This window comes from Lissotriton vulgaris, chromosome 8 (genome assembly GCF_964263255.1).
Source record: "Lissotriton vulgaris chromosome 8, aLisVul1.2, whole genome shotgun sequence".
In the NCBI taxonomy this organism is placed as follows: Eukaryota; Metazoa; Chordata; class Amphibia; order Caudata; family Salamandridae; genus Lissotriton; species Lissotriton vulgaris.
In genome coordinates this window covers 154,003,996-154,020,412 of record NC_141696.1, presented here as the reverse complement: position 1 = coordinate 154,020,412, position 16,417 = coordinate 154,003,996, and the positions used below count along the sequence as shown (strand labels likewise).

The window sequence follows — 16,417 nt, the reverse complement described above, 5'->3', positions numbered from 1 at the left end:
AAGACTGCATGTGCTCAGACGTTCCCTGCTAGGGACATTTGATCTGAAACAAGGTCTGCACTCTTGTATCCAGCAAGGATCTAGAAATCCTGCATGAATCTGCAAGGCACAATGACAGCATACATTTGCATAATATGCCCCACCTTCTGCCTTCCTACTTCCTGTGCAGTAGTTGTTTGTGTAGAGAGAGAGGTCGCAGGCAAGGTAATTTTGTGAGTAGGATACAGGACCCTAAATAGCTGGTGAGAGGTATGAGGTATTCTAAAAGCATAAAAATTGTACACCTGTGAAATGAAATGCTTTCACATGTGATCTTCTGTGTTTATTGACCTGTGCATAAAGTTGCACCTTGTGTTTGAAGGTTTAAATTATTTCAGGCTTGCATGGAGGCAGAAATTTCTGAGTGACTTTTATACATTTCTTAAGACTCTGCACTGTCAGGATGGCCGAGTGGTCTAAGGAGCTGTGTTTAGGCCGCAGTCTCCTCTGGAGGCGTGGGTTCAAATCCCACTTCTGACATGACTTTTGGAGATGTAATCTCCTTTTTCAGGTTAACATCTGATGGAAGTTGCATCTGTTGGTCTTCACCTGGGATGTGATTCCGTCCTCATCTAGTCAAGAGAGCTGGGGTTTCTCATATATTTCGGTTGTATAAAGTCTTGCTGACAAAGTGCAGTCCTTACTATATGAGCATAGGACCCATGTAAGAGCTCATCTGGAAGAGTCATACTCTTGTATGCCCTGGCCAGACAGGCCATGGAAATATGGAAGAATGCCTAGCATCTGGTAGACAGTTGGACTCCAGCACACTTACGGCAATTTCCTCAGGGCTGTGATCAGGGGCTGCTTAGATTTGCGTATTCCACCCTATGTTGTGACATTGAAATTCCTTGTTGAATTTGCTTTAGCTAGCCAAGAGGTGGCTGTTGACTCAATTTCAAAGCAGCTTTGGGCCTTTCAAGTGGCTGGTTAATAGCACTTTCTCTTTGTACGCCTTAAAGGTCTAAAGAGTTCTTCATAGGTACTGCTCTCTATGGATTGTTCAAAGATCTGTTGGAAGTACTTATAATAGGATAAATAAATTGAGGGCATGCCTTTTCGGTACCCCACTTGCATGGCTGTCTGGCCTGTGGAAGGTTCCACAAATGCAAGTCAGGATGGCCGAGTGGTCTAAGGCGCTGCGTTCAGGTCGCAGTCTCTTCTGGAGGCGTGGGTTCAAATCCCACTTCTGACAATTGTGTGTTTACTCTACTTTTTTCTTGAGAGAGAAAAAATCTGATCATTTCCCTCACATGGGCTTATATGGTTGTCTACTTGGAAAAGTGCAGTGAGTTTTTTTCTTGCTCTAGCCACTCATGACCTAAGATGTGTGCTTTTTTTGGTTCACAATATCTTTCCCTCTCTGTAGATGATCAAGCAAATGTGGTCAGGATGGCCGAGTGGTCTAAGGTGCTGCGTTAAGGCCGCAGTCTCTCCTGGAGGCGTGGGTTCGAATCCCACTTCTGACAAAACTTTAAGTCCATTTTGTCTCTGAGTTCTTTTAGAATCTCAGCTAAAAATTGGCAGTGCATATAATATCTGAATAAGTAACAAACTTCAGTTTCAACTGCAAATTAATTTGCCCAATTCTGTCTTCAAGCTCGTATAATATTCTTCCAGCACTCGTGGTGTTTTATGTGTTTTTTGGGGGGTGCTTAAAAAGTCCCTTTTATTAATGAAATGGGTTACATTCAGTCTTGTGATATTTTTGGTTTCCAATAAGTAGATTGTTAATTTTATGTAACCTCATTTTCTAATGCTCCATTCAAGAGATGTTTCCACTATGAAATGCAGAGCAAGGGGAAAGAGCACAAGTGATAGAGCGAGTGAGTGAGAAGGGGTGTTGAGGAAGGAGAGAATGAAACAAAGACAGAGTGAGTGAACGGCAGGTAGGCCTAGAAGAGGAGACTAGAAGTGAAGGCGACATACTTTTCCATGCTTTTGACCTCCCACCCATCCCAAACCGACCACAAACGTACCATCTATGCAACGTTGGTATGCAGAAATTCACGCCTCAGCCAGTGAGGGTAAGTCCCAGGCCAGGGGCTAGAGAGCAAAAGACTGCATGTGCTCAGACGTTCCCTGCTAGGGACAGTTGATCTGAAACAAGGTCTGCTCTCTTGTATCCAGCAAGGATCTAGAAATCCTGCATGAATCTGCAAGGCACAATGACAGCATACATTTGCATAATATGCCCCACCTTCTGCCTTCCTACTTCCTGTGCAGTAGTTGTTTGTGTAGAGAGAGAGGTCGCAGGCAAGGTAATTTTGTGAGTATAATACAGGACCCTAAATAGCTGGTGAGAGGTATGAGGTATTCTAAAAGCATAAAAATTGTACACCTGTGAAATGAAATGCTTTCACATGTGATCTTCTGTGTTTATTGACCTGTGCATAAAGTTGCACCTTGTGTTTGAAGGTTTAAATTATTTCAGGCTTGCATGGAGGCAGAAATTTCTGAGTGACTTTTATACATTTCTTAAGACTCTGCACTGTCAGGATGGCTGAGTGGTCTAAGGCGCTGTGTTTAGGCTGCAGTCTCCTCTGGAGGCGCGGGTTCAAATCCAACTTCTGACGTGACTTTTGGAGATGTAATCTCCTTTTTCAGGTTAACATCTGATGGAAGTTGCATCTGTTGGTCTTCACCTGGGATGTGATTCCGTCCTCATCTAGTCAAGAGAGCTATGGGTTTCTCATATATTTCGGTTGTATAAAGTCTTGCTGACAAAGTGCAGTCCTTACTATATGAGCATAGGACCCATGTAAGAGCTCATCTGGAAGAGTCATGCTCTTGTATGCCCTGGCCAGACAGGCCATGCAAATATGGAAGAATGCCTAGCATCTGGTAGACAGTTGGACTCCAGCACACTTACGGCAATTTCCTCAGGGCTGTGATCAGGGGCTGCTTAGATTTGCGTATTCCACCCTATGTTGTGACATTGAAATTCCTTGTTGAATTTGCTTTAGCTAGCCAAGAGGTGGCTGTTGACTCAATTTCAAAGCAGCTTTGGGCCTTTCAAGTGGCTGGTTAATAGCACTTTCTCTTTGTACGCCTTAAAGGTCTTAAGAGTTCTTCATAGGTACTGCTCTCTATGGATTGTTCAAAGATCTGTTGGAAGTACTTATAATAGGATAAATAAATTGAGGGCATGCCTTTTCGGTACCCCACTTGCATGGCTGTCTGGCCTGTGGAAGTTTCCACAAATGCAGGTCAGGATGGCCGAGTGGTCTAAGGCGCTGCGTTCAGGTCGCAGTCTCTTCTGGAGGCGTGGGTTCAAATCCCACTTCTGACAATTGTATGTTTACTCTACTTTTTTCTTGAGAGAGAAAAAATCAGATCATTTCCCTCACATGGGCTTATATGGTTGTCTACTTGGAAAAGTGCAGTGAGTTTTTTTCTTGCTCTAGCCACTCATGACCTAAGTTGTGTGCTTTTTTTGGTTCACAATATCTTTCCCTCTCTGTAGATGATCAAGCAAATGTGGTCAGGATAGCCGAGTGGTCTAAGGCGCTGCGTTAAGGCCGCAATCTCTCCTGGAGGCGTGGGTTCGAATCCCACTTCTGACAAAACTTTAAGTCCATTTTGTCTCTGAGTTCTTTTAGAATCTCAGCTAAAAATTGGCAGTGCATATAATATCTGAATAAGTAACAAACTTCAGTTTCAACTGCAAATTAATTTGCCCAATTCTGTCTTCAAGCTCGTATAATATTCTTCCAGCACTCGTGGTGTTTTATGTGTTTTTTGGGGGGGTGCTTAAAAAGTCCCTTTTATTAATGAAATGGGTTACATTCAGTCTTGTGATATTTTTGGTTTCCAATAAGTAGATTGTTAGTTTTATGTAACCTCATTTTCTAATGCTCCTTTCAAGAGATGTTTCCACTATGAAATGCAGAGCAAGGGGAAAGAGCACAAGTGATAGAGCGAGTGAGTGAGAAGGGGTGTTGAGGAAGGAGAGAATGAAACAAAGACAGAGTGAGTGAACGGCAGGTAGGCCTAGAAGAGGAGACTAGAAGTGAAGGCGACATACTTTTCCCTGCTTTTGACCTCCCACCCATCCCAAACTGACCACAAACGTACCATCTATGCAACGTTGGTATGCAGAAATTCACGCCTCAGCCAGTGAGGGTAAGTCCCAGGTCAGGGGCTAGAGAGCAAAAGACTGCATGTGCTCAGACGTTCCCTGCTAGGGACAGTTGATCTGAAACAAGGTCTGCTCTCTTGTATCCAGCAAGGATCTAGAAATCCTGCATGAATCTGCAAGCCACAATGACAGCATACATTTGCATATATGCCCCACCTTCTGCCTTCCTACTTCCTGTGCAGTAGTTGTATGTGTAGAGAGAGAGGTCGCAGGCAAGGTAATTTTGTGAGTAGGATACAGGACCCTAAATAACTGGTGAGAGGTATGAGGTATTCTAAAAGCATAAAAATTGTACACCTGTGAAATGAAATGCTTTCACATGTGATCTTCTGTGTTTATTGACCTGTGCATAAAGTTGCACCTTGTGTTTGAAGGTTTAAATTATTTCAGGCTTGCATGGAGGCAGAAATTTCTGAGTGACTTTTATACATTTCTTAAGACTCTGCACTGTCAGGATGGCCGAGTGGTCTAAGGCGCTGTGTTTAGGCCGCAGTCTCCTCTGGAGGCGTGGGTTCGAATCCCACTTCTGATATGACTTTTGGAGATGTAATCTCCTTTTTCAGGTTAACATCTGATGGAAGTTGCATCTGTTGGTCTTCACCTGGGATGTGATTCCGTCATCATCTAGTCAAGAGAGCTGGGGTTTCTCATATATTTCGGTTGTATAAAGTCTTGCTGACAAAGTGCAGTCCTTACTATATGAGCATAGGACCCATGTAAGAGATCATCTGGAAGAGTCATGCTCTTGTATGCCCTGGCCAGACAGGCCATGCAAATATGGAAGAATGCCTAGCATCTGGTAGACAGTTGGACTCCAGCACACTTACGGCAATATCCTCAGGGCTGTGATCAGGGGCTGCTTAGATTTGCGTATTCCACCCTATGTTGTGACATTGAAATTCCTTGTTGAATTTGCTTTAGCTATCCAAGAGGTGGCTGTTGACTCAATTTCAAAGCAGCTTTGGGCCGTTCAAGTGGCTGGTTAATAGCACTTTCTCTTTGTACGCCTTAAAGGTCTAAAGAGTTCTTCATAGGTACTGCTCTCTATGGATTGTTCAAAGATCTGTTGGAAGTACTTATAATAGGATAAATAAATTGAGGGCATGCCTTTTCGGTCCCCCACTTGCATGGCTGTCTGGCCTGTGGAAGGTTCCACAAATGCAAGTCAGGATGGCCGAGTTGCCTAAGGCTCTGCGTTCAGGTCGCAGTCTCTTCTGGAGGCGTGGGTTCAAATCCCACTTCTGAGAATTGTGTGTTTACTCTACTTTTTTCTTGAGAGAGAAAAAATCAGATCATTTCCCTCACATGGGCTTATATGGTTGTCTACTTGGAAAAGTGCAGTGAGTTTTTTTCTTTCTCTAGCCACTCATGACCTAAGATGTGTGCTTTTTTTGGTTCACAATATCTTTCCCTCTCTGTAGATGATCAAGCAACATGTGGTCAGGATGGCCGAGTGGTCTAAGGCGCTGCGTTAAGGCCGCAGTCTCTCCTGGAGGTGTGGGTTCGAATCCCACTTCTGACAAAACTTTAAGTCCATTTTGTCTCTGAGTTCGTTTAGAATCTCAGCTAAAAATTGGCAGTGCATATAATATCTGAATAAGTAACAAACTTCAGTTTCAACTGCAAATTAATTTGCCCAATTCTGTCTTCAAAATCGTATAATATTCTTCTAGCACTCGTGGAGTTTTATGTGTTTTTTGGGGGGTGCTTAAAAAGTCCCTTTTATTAATGAAATGGGTTACATTCAGTCTTGTGATATTTTTGGTTTCCAATAAGTAGATTGTTAATTTTATGTAACCTCATTTTCTAATGCTCCATTCAAGAGATGTTTCCACTATAAAATGCAGAGCAAGGGGAAAGAGCACAAGTGTTAGAGCGAGTGAGTGAGAAGGGGTGTTGAGGAAGGAGAGAATGAAACAAAGACAGAGTGAGTGAACGGCAGGTATGCCTAGAAGAGGAGACTAGAAGTGAAGGCGACATACTTTTCCCTGCTTTTGACCTCCCACCCATCCCAAACCGACCACAAACGTACCATCTATGCAACGTTGGTATGCAGAAATTCACGCCTCTGCCAGTGAGGGTGAGTCCCAGGGCAGGGGCTAGAGAGCAAAAGACTGCATGTGCTCAGACGTTCCCTGCTAGGGACAGTTGATCTGAAACAAGGTCTGCACTCTTGTATCCAGCAAGGATCTAGAAATCCTGCATGAATCTGCAAGGCACAATGACAGCACACATTTGCATAATATGCCTCACCTTCTGCCTTCCTACTTCCTGTGCAGTAGTTGTTTGTGTAGAGAGAGAGGTCGCAGGCAAGGTAATTTTGTGAGTCGGATACAGGACCCTAAAAAGCTGGTGAGAGGTATGAGGTATTCTAAAAGCATAAAAATTGTACACCTGTGAAATGAAATGCTTTCACATGTGATCTTCTGTGTTTATTGTCCTGTGCATAAAGTTGCACCTTGTGTTTGAAGGTTTAAATTATTTCAGGCTTGCATGGAGGCAGAAATTTCTGAGTGACTTTTATACATTTCTTAAAACTCTGCTCTGTCAGGATGGCCGAGTGGTCTAAGGTGCTGTGTTTAGGCCGCAGTCTCCTCTGGAGGCGTGGGTTCGAATCCCATTTCTGACATGACTTTTGGAGATGTAATCTCCTTTTTCAGGTTAACATCTGATGGAAGTTGCATCAGTTGGTCTTCACCTGGGATGTGATTCCGTCCTCATCTAGTCAAGAGAGCTGGGGTTTCTCATATATTTCGGTTGTATAAAGTCTTGCTGACAAAGTGCAGTCCTTACTATATGAGCATAGGACCCATATAAGAGCTCATCTGGAAGAGTCATGCTCTTGTATGCCCTGGCCAGACAGGCCATGCAAATATGGAAGAATGCCTAGCATCTGGTAGACAGTTGGACTCCAGCACACTTACGGCAATTTCCTCAGGGCTGTCATCAGGGGCTGCTTAGATTTGCGTATTCCACCCTATGTTGTGACATTGAAATTCCTTGTTGAATTTGCTTTAGCTAGCCAAGAGGTGGCTGTTGACTCAATTTCAAAGCAGCTTTGGGCCGTTCAAGTGGCTGGTTAATAGCACTTTCTCTTTGTACGCCTTAAAGGCATAAAGAGTTCTTCATAGGTACTGCTCTCTATGGATTGTTCAAAGATCTGTTGGAAGTACTTATAATAGGATAAATAAATTGAGGGCATGCCTTTTCGGTACCCCACTTGCATGGCTGTCTGGCCTGTGGAAGGTTCCACAAATGCAAGTCAGGATGGCCGAGTGGTCTAAGGCGCTGCGTTCAGGTTGCAGTCTCTTCTGGAGGCGTGGGTTCAAATCCCACTTCTGACAATTGTGTGTTTACTCTACTTTTTTCTTGAGAGAGAAACAATCTGATCATTTCCCTCACATGGGCTTATATGGTTGTCTACTTGGAAAAGTGCAGTGAGTTTTTTTCTTGCTCTAGCCACTCATGACCTAAGATGTGTGCTTTTTTTGGTTCACAATATCTTTCCCTCTCTGTAGATGATCAAGCAAATGTGGTCAGGATGGCCGAGTGGTCTAAGGTGCTGCGTTAAGGCCGCAGTCTCTCCTGGAGGCGTGGGTTCGAATCCCACTTCTGACAAAACTTTAAGTCCATTTTGTCTCTGAGTTCTTTTAGAATCTCAGCTAAAAATTGGCAGTGCATATAATATCTGAATAAGTAACAAACTTCAGTTTCAACTGCAAATTAATTTGCCCAATTCTGTCTTCAAGCTCGTATAATATTCTTCCAGCACTCGTGGTGTTTTATGTGTTTTTTGGGGGGTGCTTAAAAAGTCCCTTTTATTAATGAAATGGGTTACATTCAGTCTTGTGATATTTTTGGTTTCCAATAAGTAGATTGTTAATTTTATGTAACCTCATTTTCTAATGCTCCATTCAAGAGATGTTTCCACTATGAAATGCAGAGCAAGGGGAAAGAGCACAAGTGATAGAGCGAGTGAGTGAGAAGGGGTGTTGAGGAAGGAGAGAATGAAACAAAGACAGAGTGAGTGAACGGCAGGTAGGCCTAGAAGAGGAGACTAGAAGTGAAGGCGACATACTTTTCCATGCTTTTGACCTCCCACCCATCCCAAACCGACCACAAACGTACCATCTATGCAACGTTGGTATGCAGAAATTCACGCCTCAGCCAGTGAGGGTAAGTCCCAGGCCAGGGGCTAGAGAGCAAAAGACTGCATCTGCTCAGACGTTCCCTGCTAGGGACAGTTGATCTGAAACAAGGTCTGCTCTCTTGTATCCAGCAAGGATCTAGAAATCCTGCATGAATCTGCAAGGCACAATGACAGCATACATTTGCATAATATGCCCCACCTTCTGCCTTCCTACTTCCTGTGCAGTAGTTGTTTGTGTAGAGAGAGAGGTCGCAGGCAAGGTAATTTTGTGAGTATAATACAGGACCCTAAATAGCTGGTGAGAGGTATGAGGTATTCTAAAAGCATAAAAATTGTACACCTGTGAAATGAAATGCTTTCACATGTGATCTTCTGTGTTTATTGACCTGTGCATAAAGTTGCACCTTGTGTTTGAAGGTTTAAATTATTTCAGGCTTGCATGGAGGCAGAAATTTCTGAGTGACTTTTATACATTTCTTAAGACTCTGCACTGTCAGGATGGCTGAGTGGTCTAAGGCGCTGTGTTTAGGCCGCAGTCTCCTCTGGAGGCGCGGGTTCAAATCCAACTTCTGACGTGACTTTTGGAGATGTAATCTCCTTTTTCAGGTTAACATCTGATGGAAGTTGCATCTGTTGGTCTTCACCTGGGATGTGATTCCGTCCTCATCTAGTCAAGAGAGCTATGGGTTTCTCATATATTTCGGTTGTATAAAGTCTTGCTGACAAAGTGCAGTCCTTACTATATGAGCATAGGACCCATGTAAGAGCTCATCTGGAAGAGTCATGCTCTTGTATGCCCTGGCCAGACAGGCCATGCAAATATGGAAGAATGCCTAGCATCTGGTAGACAGTTGGACTCCAGCACACTTACGGCAATTTCCTCAGGGCTGTGATCAGGGGCTGCTTAGATTTGCGTATTCCACCCTATGTTGTGACATTGAAATTCCTTGTTGAATTTGCTTTAGCTAGCCAAGAGGTGGCTGTTGACTCAATTTCAAAGCAGCTTTGGGCCTTTCAAGTGGCTGGTTAATAGCACTTTCTCTTTGTACGCCTTAAAGGTCTTAAGAGTTCTTCATAGGTACTGCTCTCTATGGATTGTTCAAAGATCTGTTGGAAGTACTTATAATAGGATAAATAAATTGAGGGCATGCCTTTTCGGTACCCCACTTGCATGGCTGTCTGGCCTGTGGAAGTTTCCACAAATGCAGGTCAGGATGGCCGAGTGGTCTAAGGCGCTGCGTTCAGGTCGCAGTCTCTTCTGGAGGCGTGGGTTCAAATCCCACTTCTGACAATTGTATGTTTACTCTACTTTTTTCTTGAGAGAGAAAAAATCAGATCATTTCCCTCACATGGGCTTATATGGTTGTCTACTTGGAAAAGTGCAGTGAGTTTTTTTCTTGCTCTAGCCACTCATGACCTAAGTTGTGTGCTTTTTTTGGTTCACAATATCTTTCCCTCTCTGTAGATGATCAAGCAAATGTGGTCAGGATAGCCGAGTGGTCTAAGGCGCTGCGTTAAGGCCGCAATCTCTCCTGGAGGCGTGGGTTCGAATCCCACTTCTGACAAAACTTTAAGTCCATTTTGTCTCTGAGTTCTTTTAGAATCTCAGCTAAAAATTGGCAGTGCATATAATATCTGAATAAGTAACAAACTTCAGTTTCAACTGCAAATTAATTTGCCCAATTCTGTCTTCAAGCTCGTATAATATTCTTCCAGCACTCGTGGTGTTTTATGTGTTTTTTGGGGGGGTGCTTAAAAAGTCCCTTTTATTAATGAAATGGGTTACATTCAGTCTTGTGATATTTTTGGTTTCCAATAAGTAGATTGTTAGTTTTATGTAACCTCATTTTCTAATGCTCCTTTCAAGAGATGTTTCCACTATGAAATGCAGAGCAAGGGGAAAGAGCACAAGTGATAGAGCGAGTGAGTGAGAAGGGGTGTTGAGGAAGGAGAGAATGAAACAAAGACAGAGTGAGTGAACGGCAGGTAGGCCTAGAAGAGGAGACTAGAAGTGAAGGCGACATACTTTTCCCTGCTTTTGACCTCCCACCCATCCCAAACTGACCACAAACGTACCATCTATGCAACGTTGGTATGCAGAAATTCACGCCTCAGCCAGTGAGGGTAAGTCCCAGGTCAGGGGCTAGAGAGCAAAAGACTGCATGTGCTCAGACGTTCCCTGCTAGGGACAGTTGATCTGAAACAAGGTCTGCTCTCTTGTATCCAGCAAGGATCTAGAAATCCTGCATGAATCTGCAAGGCACAATGACAGCATACATTTGCATAATATGCCCCACCTTCTGCCTTCCTACTTCCTGTGCAGTAGTTGTTTGTGTAGAGAGAGAGGTCGCAGGCAAGGTAATTTTGTGACTAGGATACAGGACCCTAAATAGCTGGTGAGAGGTATGAGGTATTCTAAAAGCATAAAAATTGTACACCTGTGAAATGAAATGCTTTCACATGTGATCTTCTGTGTTTATTGTCCTGTGCATAAAGTTGCACCTTGTGTTTGAAGGTTTAAATTATTTCAGGCTTGCATGGAGGCAGAAATTTCTGAGTGACTTTTATACATTTCTTAAGACTCTGCACTGTCAGGATGGCCGAGTGGTCTAAGGCGCTGTGTTTAGGCCGCAGTCTCCTCTGGAGACGTGGGTTCGAATCACACTTCTGACATGACTTTTGGAGATGTAATCTCCTTTTTCAGGTTAACATCTGATGGAAGTTGCATCTGTTGGTCTTCACCTGGGATGTGATTCCGTCCTCATCTAGTCAAGAGAGCTGGGGTTTCTCATATATTTCGGTTGTATAAAGTCTTGCTGACAAAGTGCAGTCCTTACTATATGAGCATAGGACCCATGTAAGAGCTCATCTGGAAGAGTCATGCTCTTGTATGCCCTGGCCAGACAGGCCATGCAAATATGGAAGAATGCCTAGCATCTGGTAGACAGTTGGACTCCAGCACACTTACGGCAATTTCCTCAGGGCTGTGATCAGGGGCTGCTTAGATTTGCGTATTCCACCCTATGTTGTGACATTGAAATTCCTTGTTGAATTTGCTTTAGCTAACCAAGAGGTGGCTGTTGACTCAATTTCAAAGCAGCTTTGGGCCTTTCAAGTGGCTGGTTAATAGCACTTTCTCTTTGTACGCCTTAAAGGTCTAAAGAGTTCTTCATAGGTACTGCTCTCTATGGATTGTTCAAAGATCTGTTGGAAGTACTTATAATAGGATAAATAAATTGAGGGCATGCCTTTTCGGTACCCCACTTGCATGGCTGTCTGGCCTGTGGAAGGTTCCACAAATGCAAGTCAGGATGGCCGAGTGGTCTAAGGCGCTGCGTTCAGGTCGCAGTCTCTTCTGGAGGCGTGGGTTCAAATCCCACTTCTGACAATTGTGCGTTTACTCTACTTTTTTCTTGGGAGAGAAAAAATCTGATCATTTCCCTCACATGGGCTTATATGGTTGTCTACTTGGAAAAGTGCAGTGAGTTTTTTTCTTGCTCTAGCCACTCATGACCTAAGATGTGTGCTTTTTTTGGTTCACAATATCTTTCCCTCTCTGTAGATGATCAAGCAACATGTGGTCAGGATGGCCGAGTGGTCTAAGGCGCTGCGTTAAGGCCGCAGTCTCTCCTGGAGGCGTGGGTTCGAATCCCACTTCTGACAAAACTTTAAGTCCATTTTGTCTCTGAGTTCTTTTAGAATCTCAGCTAAAAATTGGCAGTGCATATAATATCTGAATAAGTAACAAACTTCAGTTTCAACTGCAAATTAATTTGCCCAATTCTGTCTTCAAGCTCGTATAATATTCTTCTAGCACTCGTGGTGTTTTATGTGTTTTTTGGGGGGTGCTTAAAAAGTCCCTTTTATTAATGAAATGGGTTACATTCAGACTTGTGATATTTTTGGTTTCATATAAGTAGATTGTTAATTTTATGTAACCTCATTTTCTAATGCTCCATTCAAGAGATGTTTCCACTATGAAATGCAGAGCAAGGGGAAAGAGCACAAGTGATAGAGCGAGTGAGTGAGAAGGGGTGTTGAGGAAGGAGAGAATTAAACAAAGACAGAGTGAGTGAACGGCAGGTAGGCCTAGAAGAGGAGACTAGAAGTGAAGGCGACATACTTTTCCATGCTTTTGACCTCCCACCAATCCCAAACCGACCACAAACGTACCATCTATGCAACGTTGGTATGCAGAAATTCACGCCTCAGCCAGTGAGGGTAAGTCCCAGGCCAGGGGCTAGAGAGCAAAAGACTGCATGTGCTCAGACGTTCCCTGCTAGGGACAGTTGATCTGAAACAAGGTCTGCTCTCTTGTATCCAGCAAGGATCTAGAAATCCTGCATGAATCTGCAAGGCACAATGACAGCATACATTTGCATAATATGCCCCACCTTCTGCCTTCCTACTTCCTGTGCAGTAGTTGTTTGTGTAGAGAGAGAGGTCGCAGGCAAGGTAATTTTGTGAGTATAATACAGGACCCTAAATAGCTGGTGAGAGGTATGAGGTATTCTAAAAGCATAAAAATTGTACACCTGTGAAATGAAATGCTTTCACATGTGATCTTCTGTGTTTATTGACCTGTGCATAAAGTTGCACCTTGTGTTTGAAGGTTTAAATTATTTCAGGCTTGCATGGAGGCAGAAATTTCTGAGTGACTTTTATACATTTCTTAAGACTCTGCACTGTCAGGATGGCTGAGTGGTCTAAGGCGCTGTGTTTAGGCCGCAGTCTCCTCTGGAGGCGCGGGTTCAAATCCAACTTCTGACGTGACTTTTGGAGATGTAATCTCCTTTTTCAGGTTAACATCTGATGGAAGTTGCATCTGTTGGTCTTCACCTGGGATGTGATTCCGTCCTCATCTAGTCAAGAGAGCTATGGGTTTCTCATATATTTCGGTTGTATAAAGTCTTGCTGACAAAGTGCAGTCCTTACTATATGAGCATAGGACCCATGTAAGAGCTCATCTGGAAGAGTCATGCTCTTGTATGCCCTGGCCAGACAGGCCATGCAAATATGGAAGAATGCCTAGCATCTGGTAGACAGTTGGACTCCAGCACACTTACGGCAATTTCCTCAGGGCTGTGATCAGGGGCTGCTTAGATTTGCGTATTCCACCCTATGTTGTGACATTGAAATTCCTTGTTGAATTTGCTTTAGCTAGCCAAGAGGTGGCTGTTGACTCAATTTCAAAGCAGCTTTGGGCCTTTCAAGTGGCTGGTTAATAGCACTTTCTCTTTGTACGCCTTAAAGGTCTTAAGAGTTCTTCATAGGTACTGCTCTCTATGGATTGTTCAAAGATCTGTTGGAAGTACTTATAATAGGATAAATAAATTGAGGGCATGCCTTTTCGGTACCCCACTTGCATGGCTGTCTGGCCTGTGGAAGTTTCCACAAATGCAGGTCAGGATGGCCGAGTGGTCTAAGGCGCTGCGTTCAGGTCGCAGTCTCTTCTGGAGGCGTGGGTTCAAATCCCACTTCTGACAATTGTATGTTTACTCTACTTTTTTCTTGACAGAGAAAAAATCAGATCATTTCCCTCACATGGGCTTATATGGTTGTCTACTTGGAAAAGTGCAGTGAGTTTTTTTCTTGCTCTAGCCACTCATGACCTAAGTTGTGTGCTTTTTTTGGTTCACAATATCTTTCCCTCTCTGTAGATGATCAAGCAAATGTGGTCAGGATAGCCGAGTGGTCTAAGGCGCTGCGTTAAGGCCGCAATCTCTCCTGGAGGCGTGGGTTCGAATCCCACTTCTGACAAAACTTTAAGTCCATTTTGTCTCTGAGTTCTTTTAGAATCTCAGCTAAAAATTGGCAGTGCATATAATATCTGAATAAGTAACAAACTTCAGTTTCAACTGCAAATTAATTTGCCCAATTCTGTCTTCAAGCTCGTATAATATTCTTCCAGCACTCGTGGTGTTTTATGTGTTTTTTGGGGGGGTGCTTAAAAAGTCCCTTTTATTAATGAAATGGGTTACATTCAGTCTTGTGATATTTTTGGTTTCCAATAAGTAGATTGTTAGTTTTATGTAACCTCATTTTCTAATGCTCCTTTCAAGAGATGTTTCCACTATGAAATGCAGAGCAAGGGGAAAGAGCACAAGTGATAAAGCGAGTGAGTGAGAAGGGGTGTTGAGGAAGGAGAGAATGAAACAAAGACAGAGTGAGTGAACGGCAGGTAGGCCTAGAAGAGGAGACTAGAAGTGAAGGCGACATACTTTTCCCTGCTTTTGACCTCCCACCCATCCCAAACTGACCACAAACGTACCATCTATGCAACGTTGGTATGCAGAAATTCACGCCTCAGCCAGTGAGGGTAAGTCCCAGGTCAGGGGCTAGAGAGCAAAAGACTGCATGTGCTCAGACGTTCCCTGCTAGGGACAGTTGATCTGAAACAAGGTCTGCTCTCTTGTATCCAGCAAGGATCTAGAAATCCTGCATGAATCTGCAAGGCACAATGACAGCATACATTTGCATAATATGCCCCACCTTCTGCCTTCCTACTTCCTGTGCAGTAGTTGTTTGTGTAGAGAGAGAGGTCGCAGGCAAGGTAATTTTGTGAGTAGGATACAGGACCCTAAATAGCTGGTGAGAGGTATGAGGTATTCTAAAAGCATAAAAATTGTACACCTGTGAAATGAAATGCTTTCACATGTGATCTTCTGTGTTTATTGTCCTGTGCATAAAGTTGCACCTTGTGTTTGAAGGTTTAAATTATTTCAGGCTTGCATGGAGGCAGAAATTTCTGAGTGACTTTTATACATTTCTTAAGACTCTGCACTGTCAGGATGGCCGAGTGGTCTAAGGCGCTGTGTTTAGGCCGCAGTCTCCTCTGGAGGCGTGGGTTCGAATCACACTTCTGACATGACTTTTGGAGATGTAATCTCCTTTTTCAGGTTAACATCTGATGGAAGTTGCATCTGTTGGTCTTCACCTGGGATGTGATTCCGTCCTCATCTAGTCAAGAGAGCTGGGGTTTCTCATATATTTCGGTTGTATAAAGTCTTGCTGACAAAGTACAGTCCTTACTATATGAGCATAGGACCCATGTAAGAGCTCATCTGGAAGAGTCATGCTCTTGTATGCCCTGGCCAGACAGGCCATGCAAATATGGAAGAATGCCTAGCATCTGGTAGACAGTTGGACTCCAGCACACTTACGGCAATTTCCTCAGGGCTGTGATCAGGGGCTGCTTAGATTTGCGTATTCCACCCTATGTTGTGACATTGAAATTCCTTGTTGAATTTGCTTTAGCTAGCCAAGAGGTGGCTGTTGACTCAATTTCAAAGCAGCTTTGGGCCTTTCAAGTGGCTGGTTAATAGCACTTTCTCTTTGTACGCCTTAAAGGTCTAAAGAGTTCTTCATAGGTACTGCTCTCTATGGATTGTTCAAAGATCTGTTGGAAGTACTTATAATAGGATAAATAAATTGAGGGCATGCCTTTTCGGTACCCCACTTGCATGGCTGTCTGGCCTGTGGAAGGTTCCACAAATGCAAGTCAGGATGGCCGAGTGGTCTAAGGCGCTGCGTTCAGGTCGCAGTCTCTTCTGGAGGCGTGGGTTCAAATCCCACTTCTGACAATTGTGCGTTTACTCTACTTTTTTCTTGAGAGAGAAAAAATCTGATAATTTCCCACACATGGGCTTATATGGTTGTCTACTTGGAAAAGTGCAGTGAGTTTTTTTCTTGCTCTAGCCACTCATGACCTAAGATGTGTGCTTTTTTTGGTTCACAATATCTTTCCCTCTCTGTAGATGATCAAGCAACATGTGGTCAGGATGGCCGAGTGGTCTAAGGCGCTGCGTTAAGGCCGCAGTCTCTCCTGGAGGCGTGGGTTCGAATCCCACTTCTGACAAAACTTTAAGTCCATTTTGTCTCTGAGTTCTTTTAGAATCTCAGCTAAAAATTGGCAGTGCATATAATATCTGAATAAGTAACAAACTTCAGTTTCAACTGCAAATTAATTTGCCCAATTCTGTCTTCAAGCTCGTATAATATTCTTCTAGCACTCGTGGTGTTTTATGTGTTTTTTGGGGGGTGCTTAAAAAGTCCCTTTTATTAATGAAATGGGTTACATTCAGACT

At 43.4% G+C, this 16,417-nt stretch overlaps 18 non-coding genes across 18 annotated transcripts; all 18 read left to right on the top strand.

The window, feature by feature from the left end:
- Positions 1 to 1,151: 1,151 nt before the first annotated feature.
- TRNAL-CAG (transfer RNA leucine (anticodon CAG)) lies at positions 1,152 to 1,234 on the top strand. Its single transcript has one exon. It is a non-coding gene; the product is annotated as a tRNA-Leu (tRNA).
- A 191-nt stretch (positions 1,235 to 1,425) lies between these two features.
- Positions 1,426 to 1,508, top strand: TRNAL-AAG (transfer RNA leucine (anticodon AAG)). The gene has a single exon. It is a non-coding gene; the product is annotated as a tRNA-Leu (tRNA).
- Positions 1,509 to 3,248: 1,740 nt separating this feature from the next.
- TRNAL-CAG (transfer RNA leucine (anticodon CAG)) lies at positions 3,249 to 3,331 on the top strand. Its single transcript has one exon. It is a non-coding gene; the product is annotated as a tRNA-Leu (tRNA).
- A 191-nt stretch (positions 3,332 to 3,522) lies between these two features.
- TRNAL-AAG (transfer RNA leucine (anticodon AAG)) lies at positions 3,523 to 3,605 on the top strand. The gene has a single exon. It is a non-coding gene; the product is annotated as a tRNA-Leu (tRNA).
- Positions 3,606 to 4,629: 1,024 nt separating this feature from the next.
- Positions 4,630 to 4,712, top strand: TRNAL-UAG (transfer RNA leucine (anticodon UAG)). Its single transcript has one exon. It is a non-coding gene; the product is annotated as a tRNA-Leu (tRNA).
- Positions 4,713 to 5,619: 907 nt separating this feature from the next.
- Positions 5,620 to 5,702, top strand: TRNAL-AAG (transfer RNA leucine (anticodon AAG)). The gene has a single exon. It is a non-coding gene; the product is annotated as a tRNA-Leu (tRNA).
- A 1,024-nt stretch (positions 5,703 to 6,726) lies between these two features.
- Positions 6,727 to 6,809, top strand: TRNAL-UAG (transfer RNA leucine (anticodon UAG)). Its single transcript has one exon. It is a non-coding gene; the product is annotated as a tRNA-Leu (tRNA).
- Positions 6,810 to 7,441: 632 nt separating this feature from the next.
- On the top strand, positions 7,442 to 7,524 carry TRNAL-CAG (transfer RNA leucine (anticodon CAG)). The gene has a single exon. It is a non-coding gene; the product is annotated as a tRNA-Leu (tRNA).
- A 191-nt stretch (positions 7,525 to 7,715) lies between these two features.
- Positions 7,716 to 7,798, top strand: TRNAL-AAG (transfer RNA leucine (anticodon AAG)). The gene has a single exon. It is a non-coding gene; the product is annotated as a tRNA-Leu (tRNA).
- A 1,740-nt stretch (positions 7,799 to 9,538) lies between these two features.
- Positions 9,539 to 9,621, top strand: TRNAL-CAG (transfer RNA leucine (anticodon CAG)). The gene has a single exon. It is a non-coding gene; the product is annotated as a tRNA-Leu (tRNA).
- A 191-nt stretch (positions 9,622 to 9,812) lies between these two features.
- On the top strand, positions 9,813 to 9,895 carry TRNAL-AAG (transfer RNA leucine (anticodon AAG)). Its single transcript has one exon. It is a non-coding gene; the product is annotated as a tRNA-Leu (tRNA).
- Positions 9,896 to 11,635: 1,740 nt separating this feature from the next.
- Positions 11,636 to 11,718, top strand: TRNAL-CAG (transfer RNA leucine (anticodon CAG)). Its single transcript has one exon. It is a non-coding gene; the product is annotated as a tRNA-Leu (tRNA).
- A 192-nt stretch (positions 11,719 to 11,910) lies between these two features.
- On the top strand, positions 11,911 to 11,993 carry TRNAL-AAG (transfer RNA leucine (anticodon AAG)). The gene has a single exon. It is a non-coding gene; the product is annotated as a tRNA-Leu (tRNA).
- Positions 11,994 to 13,733: 1,740 nt separating this feature from the next.
- On the top strand, positions 13,734 to 13,816 carry TRNAL-CAG (transfer RNA leucine (anticodon CAG)). The gene has a single exon. It is a non-coding gene; the product is annotated as a tRNA-Leu (tRNA).
- A 191-nt stretch (positions 13,817 to 14,007) lies between these two features.
- Positions 14,008 to 14,090, top strand: TRNAL-AAG (transfer RNA leucine (anticodon AAG)). Its single transcript has one exon. It is a non-coding gene; the product is annotated as a tRNA-Leu (tRNA).
- Positions 14,091 to 15,115: 1,025 nt separating this feature from the next.
- Positions 15,116 to 15,198, top strand: TRNAL-UAG (transfer RNA leucine (anticodon UAG)). The gene has a single exon. It is a non-coding gene; the product is annotated as a tRNA-Leu (tRNA).
- A 632-nt stretch (positions 15,199 to 15,830) lies between these two features.
- Positions 15,831 to 15,913, top strand: TRNAL-CAG (transfer RNA leucine (anticodon CAG)). The gene has a single exon. It is a non-coding gene; the product is annotated as a tRNA-Leu (tRNA).
- Positions 15,914 to 16,105: 192 nt separating this feature from the next.
- Positions 16,106 to 16,188, top strand: TRNAL-AAG (transfer RNA leucine (anticodon AAG)). The gene has a single exon. It is a non-coding gene; the product is annotated as a tRNA-Leu (tRNA).
- The last annotated feature ends 229 nt before the right edge of the window (positions 16,189 to 16,417 follow it).